Raw genomic sequence first — 7,546 nt, 5'->3', positions numbered from 1 at the left:
CTCACAGAAAAGCGTTAGTCACTACTTGACGCCAAGAATTCGTCACAATTCAATGGCCTTGTTGAAAAAGTCATCTGACAATACGTTTGAGAGCTGCGAATTGCGAGTAGATACTGCTGTCGCACTGCCATGTACACTAGCTTTATGAAGCTTTAACTCACTTTCACTGCGATATACAATCGAACATATATCACATACCAAGCAAAGTGTATTCGGTGTTTGTTTGTTCAACTTAAATCATCACAATTTAATAACTAATAAAGGTAAAAAATAAAAATTACAAAAGGAGCGCTACTTAAAACTTAGATTTGCTATGTAGTACGTTCGAGTGCGTTACATATAGAGCAATATAACGCAAATCCATTCCATCCAATCTGGACGAAAAAATTGGAGTTACATACTAAATACCTAAGTCACTACTACGCGCAACCAAGAAATTACCTTACATGCATACAAAATATTGTAGTCAAATCATTATATAATGTCTACCAGTCCAATTTTGCACAGCATTTTGTGTATGGAATTACAGGAATTTCAGACCCGAACCACCTGCATTCGTTCGCTTTAATTGGAAGAGGCAATAAAGCGTCGTAATGCCAAGCCCCACACCACCACCGATTGCACATTTCCGCAAACCAGCAGTCGATTTGTATAGTAAACCAGTCGCTGTGCCTGCAATGAGTGTATTGATATCATCATCTTCACCACGTACATTTTGCAATAGCACACCAAAAGCTGAATACATAACAGCAAGTGTCCCCAGTGTATTTGCAGTGCCTGAGCCTTGTTTCATTATATGGTTAAGCAATTGCGTCCGCCGAAGTTTGCCCGTCTGTTTTAATGCTGATGTTACTTTTAGGCCATTATATAATCCAGCAAAACCACCTACCCCCGCACCAATCATTACTGAGCTTCCAATCTGTGAGAATGCCAATTCGAAACGTCCACGTTGTTTATTTGAACCCTCAGGAAATATAAATTCAGGTTGTTGCTGTTGAAGGAAACGCGGGTCGTAGTTTAAATATGGTGATATTGGTGTGCCGAACGCCGTTGTTGCTGATGTAGCACTCGATCGGTTTGGCCGTGTTTCATCTGCGGTGGATAGGCCCAGCGATAGTGGTTGACTTAAGTAGTCTTCGCTCATTGTTATTTTTGCTGTGATTTATTTGCAGAACTATAATTTTTTATAAAAATGTAACCAATATTTGCCCTACTAAGTATTGAGTAGAATTTTCCCCGTACGTTTTTAACCAGACATATATCACATTCAAATTGTTTAGCAATCATTTAAACTTTTAATAATGGATTGTGTATTTTGAGCATATGCACTTTTAGGCCCTTTTCATATGCAAATTCAGCATCACATAATTTACATTTAATAAATTGTACATTACGTATTTGAGGATCATTTATCATACGGAAACGATAAGATTTCTTTGAAGAGAAGCGACGCTGACAGAGACCACAACAGCACCAACCATACGCTGTGCAGAAGATGGTAAATCGTATCTGGAATTGGGCTGCAGTAGTCCACCCCCCACTGCCGTTAGTGATAACAGCGTCGTGCCGCATTCACCACCACCTTTCACTGGAATGCATATTACAACAAGTCTGGATGCGCGCCATCCATTAAAGCGATGTTGTGATGGCCGGGTCAATTGGTGCAATACGAACAAAAACTGTTACAAGGATATAAGCATGAAAATAAGAAATATTTCCATGTTTAAATTAGCAAGGTTCCGACAAGTAGCCGAACAATCACTCTACCGTTCAGTACTTATATGCAATACACTAAAACGAATAGATCGGGAAATCGAAATAGAAGCCAAGGAGATGCATCAAGCAGCAGCGCAGGCTGCGGCAGCTCAACAGCAACAATATCATCAGCATTTGCACCCGCCCCATCATTTACAGCATCATTGGATTCAACAGCAAACACCTCCACAACTTTTAGTCCCACAACAACCGCACACAATACTGCATCAGCAGCATCAGGACTATGTACCACCAGTAATGAGCTGTTCGCGTGTGTCCAATATGGAATATCAGGTGCAACAGCCCCAAACGCTGTTACAGCAGCAAACACCACCACAACATTTTACTCAACATTTACAACTATACCAAAATCAACCCGACCGCCTTGAAACGCCACCACCATCATACACGAACACGCCAGCGCAGCAATTACAGAAGTCTAGTATTGCTTTCGCACCACAAAACAACAATCCTAGTAGTATTAATATAAACAACTGTGATTCTACAACGTTAGCAAATACGTCAACATCTACGACGCGACATCCTTATGATCACTACCCCTTTCGGGAATCGCAAACATGATCTAAGAATTTTTGATGATTATCGGACGTTGCATTGTATTCTTGCGTTGCATATCGGCATGATCGTCATAGACATGCGAACGAAATTCCAACTTAACTTTCATGTTGCTCCCAAACTGTGCAGCTCGCCTGAAAGGAAAAAGAAAGAAAATTAATAATGTGCATAATAATTTCTAGTGATGCGTACCTCGTTTTTTCTTTCTCAATGACAGGAAATTCATTGAAGGGTAATACAATCCACTTACAATAACACAATGTACACTACAAAATCCATATGGTGTGCTAAGGCGGCGCAAAATCGGGAAAAACGCAATCACATTTTTTCCCCCTTTCCTTCTTCCCTTTTGGGCCGTGTTTTACGGATTTTAACAAAGGTTATTAAAATGCTCCCACTCGGGGGGAATGATGACTTAACCCCTTTTGAGGCGAAAAAAAGGGAAATTTATATCCTGAAAGAAATGATCTTCTCCAAAATATCCTACTACCACCCAGATCAAATACACCTGATTTCTTATAGTGGGGTTAATGTACAATGTATTTATCACACTTTACAATAGTTTTTTTTTTTGATTACACTATACAAATATAAAGTTAGGAGCGGAAATGTGTATTCAGATGTAGGGGCGTATATGGGTGGAACGCCTCAACCGATGCCCCCCCCCCCCCCCCCCCCCCCGAGGACGGCGGCAGGCCAAGTAACCGTCGTTTTACACAAATAGGGCTCGGCTTTATAACCAAAGGCAACCAGTGCCGGATCTCCGGGCGAGTATAGTACTCGAAGAAATAATTCTTCAGGATCCGCTCTTCCATCACCATGTCACCAAAAAAATTCAGACCAATCGCGTCACGAATGCCCCCCAATATCTTTCGCACCACCTGGGTGCAATCAGTCATCGCCTGAAAGAACTCAAAGGCCACGGGACAACGCGATAGATCAAGTGGAGTCGGATCCCGAAGAAAAATTCCCCAATCCGAGAAAGCCGGCCCCAGAACCTTGCCTGAGCACGTGCGCCGACTCCGACCGTCAGGTGTCCCTGCCGCTCGTGCAGGCTCCGCAGCTCCCTTCCTCCGTCCAACTCGTGGTACTGGCTTCACAATCTATAGAAAACAAATGAAAAATAAGAGAGTTTCAATCAATGTTTATCTCAGATTAAGGAATAAATAAAACTTACCTCTGTTTTCTTTCGCACGTTCGGCATCCTTGATTGCTGCTTTAAAATGATTAATTAGCCACACAACCAAATACGTTCCACAAAAGTTACCCCCATGCGCCATCTGTCGGCAAAATACTGACAACTGGCCAAAAGCTTACCGCGTGGCCACACTTAAAGCCAAATCTGTCAGATCGCACGCGAAACGCACCGTCATAGAGAAGTAATTGCCTTTTTAAACAAATTGCGTGGACATTAAGATAATTTACATAAAAACCACGTTGTATATCGGATTTGTGTTAAAAAAAAAAAAACAAAACAAAAAAACACAAAATCAAGGCTCTTGTGCAGCTAACTGCCTAAGTAATTGTAGCTTGTTGCCAACCTCTTCTCAACACCCAACTCCCCTCAAACCTGACGAAATCCCCTCAAATTCTAAACCCTGACCAATGACAATTACCCCCTTTTCAGGTCCAGTATGACCCGGTACACGACTCTACGAAGGAAGGCGGAACGCATGGCATAGCGGTACCCGAAACCATGCCACCTGTGCGACAAACGACATCCGATCCGGTTATGCCCGGTCTACCGAGCCAAATCGGCCGAGGAAAGACAAAGGGAAGCCGCATTAGGACGGTAGTGCGGCAACTGCCTGTCAGTAGCACAACGCACCGCCGAATGCACGAGCAAAGGACGTTGTCACCAGTTCCAAGGGGACCACCACACCACGTTGCACCAGAGCTTCGACAATCCGGAGCCCCAGGAAGTTGATACCAGGCCATGGAGCGTTCAGATGGATAGCGAGGAAGAACACATTCTGTCTCTTCAAGCATCAGAAATAGGAACTGACAGCGGGCCACGCGAGCTAGAAGAAGGAGAATTGGACGAAGCCGGAGCGGAATCACGGCCTTTCCGCCCGGCCACCAGTAGGAAGGTGGAACCAAGGAAATTCCGGCCCCCACTCGCACACGAACGCCGCAAAGATGGAGCGGAATCACGGACTTTCCGCCCATCAACAACACACCAACGTCACCAAAGAGCGAGGAAGCGGGGCTCAGATCGTCACAAGGGAATAGCGGAATCACGGACTTTCCGCAGCCCGAACCAGCGTCAACGCACACGAGGAGCGGAATCCCGGACTTTCCGCCCCCGTCAGGGATACGAGTTAGAGAGAGTAGGTTCGCAGGGCCAGCTTGAACGACATTCTGGACGACTGCCAGCTGCCTTCAGAACGGGGCGGGAGATCGTAGCACTTCGGCCCTTTACATCGATATCGCCAACTGCCGTGATCAAAATCGAGGCGCGAGGGCGGTTGCACCTGATACGCGCACTCATCGACGCGTGCGCCACAACTTCTATAATTTCACGCGACCTAGCTCGACAGTTACACCTCGACGAGGAAAACTACGGATCACAACGAGGGTGCCTCTTGCGAATAAGGGGTAAACATGGGCAGAACCGTAGGCTCACGATTCACGCTACGATCGTTCCCAACTACGCCCGTGTGAGTCCAAGCGCGAACGTCGACCCTTCGGTCGCGACACCCTATACCCATATGCAGCTCGCCGATCCAACATTTTTTGTGTCAAGTCCGGTTCGACTCGTGTTGGGAGCCGATATATATCCGGAGCTGATACTGCCGGGCACATTGCCATCTACGTTTGGCCCTTTTTTAGCGCAGAGCAGTATATTTGGCTGGCTCTTGTCTGGAGCATGCCGCTCCTAAATCTGCCTCAACCCTCGAACTAGCTTCACGTGCCATTCGTGTGAAAAGAGGTGCAAAAAATTGAACTCAACCACGTACTATTTCCTAACGTTTACTTTTTCTTTACTACAGCTCCACGATTTACGGATGGAACCGAAATACCAATTACTGTGTCAAGCAAAAGACCGCCATGCCGCTGCCCTTATTGGGACATACATGAATTTTGTTCATTTATATATTAGTTAGTATTAAGTTGATCAGGGAAGATGGCCGCAGGGATCTACCGATGTTGCTTCTAGCAAGGGGGGCCGGCATGTTTAGGCCATCAAGCTAAACCCAAGAATGAGCACTGCCAACAGTGACCCAGCCTAATGTAAACTATCTGTGTTTGCTTCTATCTACTTTCGCGCACTAACACCAATGGCTATATATATGAACGTGCAGGCGTATGCGTACGTGTTGGTGCGCGACTTTCCAATTTAACTTTCCAATTTAAATTACTTTCGTTCAATTACCCCTCAAAACCGCTTTTCGGCGGAATTGAAGGGTGAACGCGTTTTACAAGAAATAAACTCTTTCACTTCTTTTTTGGAAAGCTCCGCGATCACTGCAGCCATCAGCCCTGTTCTAGGTAAGATTTTCTTCTGTTTGCATAATTTAATATATATATATATATATAATTAATTAAACTGGATTAGCTTTTGTATATATTGTGAGTTAGCTTTGAAAGTGCAAATAATTAAATTGTTAAATTCTCGAGTTTAATCCGCTGTGTGTTCTTTTCCCTTTTTTCTCTTTTACAACGAGCGCAAAAACCCCTTGGGAACTCACTAGAGCTATCGAAGCCCCAAGAGGTTTTTACAACTACTATATTATCATTTTTGAATACGATTTAGGGGTATTAATGGGTTGGGGTTTCCACTACTCTCCTTCCAAATGAAAATCACGGCACCTCACTTTAAACTTCACAAAATAGCTTTCTTATTAAACTAATATAAAATGACATACTTCTATATAAATATATATAATGGATTTATGTTTGAAATCACTCAGTATTTTGCGAAAAGGGTTGGCGATAGATCGACGGTAATTAGCGAACTAAAACTTAAACCTTAAGCTCTAACTTGTTCAGCCTCTTGCGTAGCTAGGAAACGGTAACTATTATATGTAAGTATGTAGTTTTGATACAAGTTAATAGCCTTGAATATTGTAAATTGTTAGATTTGTTTAGCTCAACAAATGTAAGTATGTATGTAAAAGGAATGTACAAAGCTGAGTGCACGGTAATTAGAATAAGCAAAAATTTACAAATTCTTTGTTTACAGGGTGTTTGGTAATACTTATGCAGCAAAGGGTAAGTATATAAATAAATATAGGTATTTTAAACAACGGTAAGTATTTTAAGCAAAGGTAAGTATGGTAACTATTTTAATTAAGGGTAATTGTAAATATATATTATATATATTGTTACAAATATTGGCAACACTAAGGGGTACTGCCATCTCTAACCCGATGCTAAGCAGTGACTGTATGCACATCAACAATTCAATCATTATGTCTACACATATGTGCGTACACGCAGCGGAGAAGCAACGCACAAACACATGCAAATATCTTATCTGAGATATGCAATTATAAATGTGGAAGTGTCGCTCACAAATACACGCGCATATGAGAGCTATACATGTATATCTGTAGTTATAATTATAGCAGATAACCAACTAGTAGATTCTAGAACAGAACCGCCTAGAAATGTCAAAGAGGAAACCAAACACTATAAAAGGCAGCAACAGTAGATGCGCGAGAATCAGTTGGATTTAAGACGCTATCTAGCGAGCAGTATCATTTTGAAAATCAGTTTCGGTTAAGCAAGCTATCAGTTGCGAATTATAAGTGTTATTTTCAAGTAGTCTAATAAAGACCATTATTGCATTATTCAATATTGGAGTTATTTATTCAAAAGGTTAAGTGATTCGAACTTAGCAGAAGGTTGCAAATAAGAGGATTTAGAGTAAATTCGTTACAATATATACATATATATATATATATATATATATGTGTGTGTGTGTGTGTGTGTGTGTGTGTGTGTGTGTGTGTGTGTAATTCATTATTTGTGTAAGTATCTATGTATGTAAGTGTGTTTATTAATTAATTAGAATTCAATTAAATTGGAGCTCATGTCTCCAACATGGCGGCCGGCCTGCTCCGATAGCGGAAGGAACAACTTCTGCATCTCCTCCAAAGTGTTCAGTACTGTTGAGAATAAGTTCCGCAAGCGCCTCTGAGTGGCTTTATTGTTTGCCTGCTTCTTCTTCGACTTTAATGTCACTGTCCTCTTGGTCGCATTTGGTTTT

The 7,546-nt window shown here is 42.4% G+C and overlaps 1 pseudogene; it reads right to left on the bottom strand.

Moving 5' to 3' along the window:
* Positions 1–203: 203 nt before the first annotated feature.
* LOC137242355 (mitochondrial import inner membrane translocase subunit Tim23 pseudogene) lies at positions 204–1,250 on the bottom strand (annotated as a pseudogene).
* Positions 1,251–7,546: the final 6,296 nt, after the last annotated feature.

The sequence above is a fragment of the Eurosta solidaginis genome, chromosome 2, assembly GCF_040869045.1.
Source record: "Eurosta solidaginis isolate ZX-2024a chromosome 2, ASM4086904v1, whole genome shotgun sequence".
NCBI lineage: Eukaryota > Metazoa > Arthropoda > Insecta > Diptera > Tephritidae > Eurosta > Eurosta solidaginis.
This window is presented reverse-complemented; position numbering and strand designations above follow the sequence as displayed.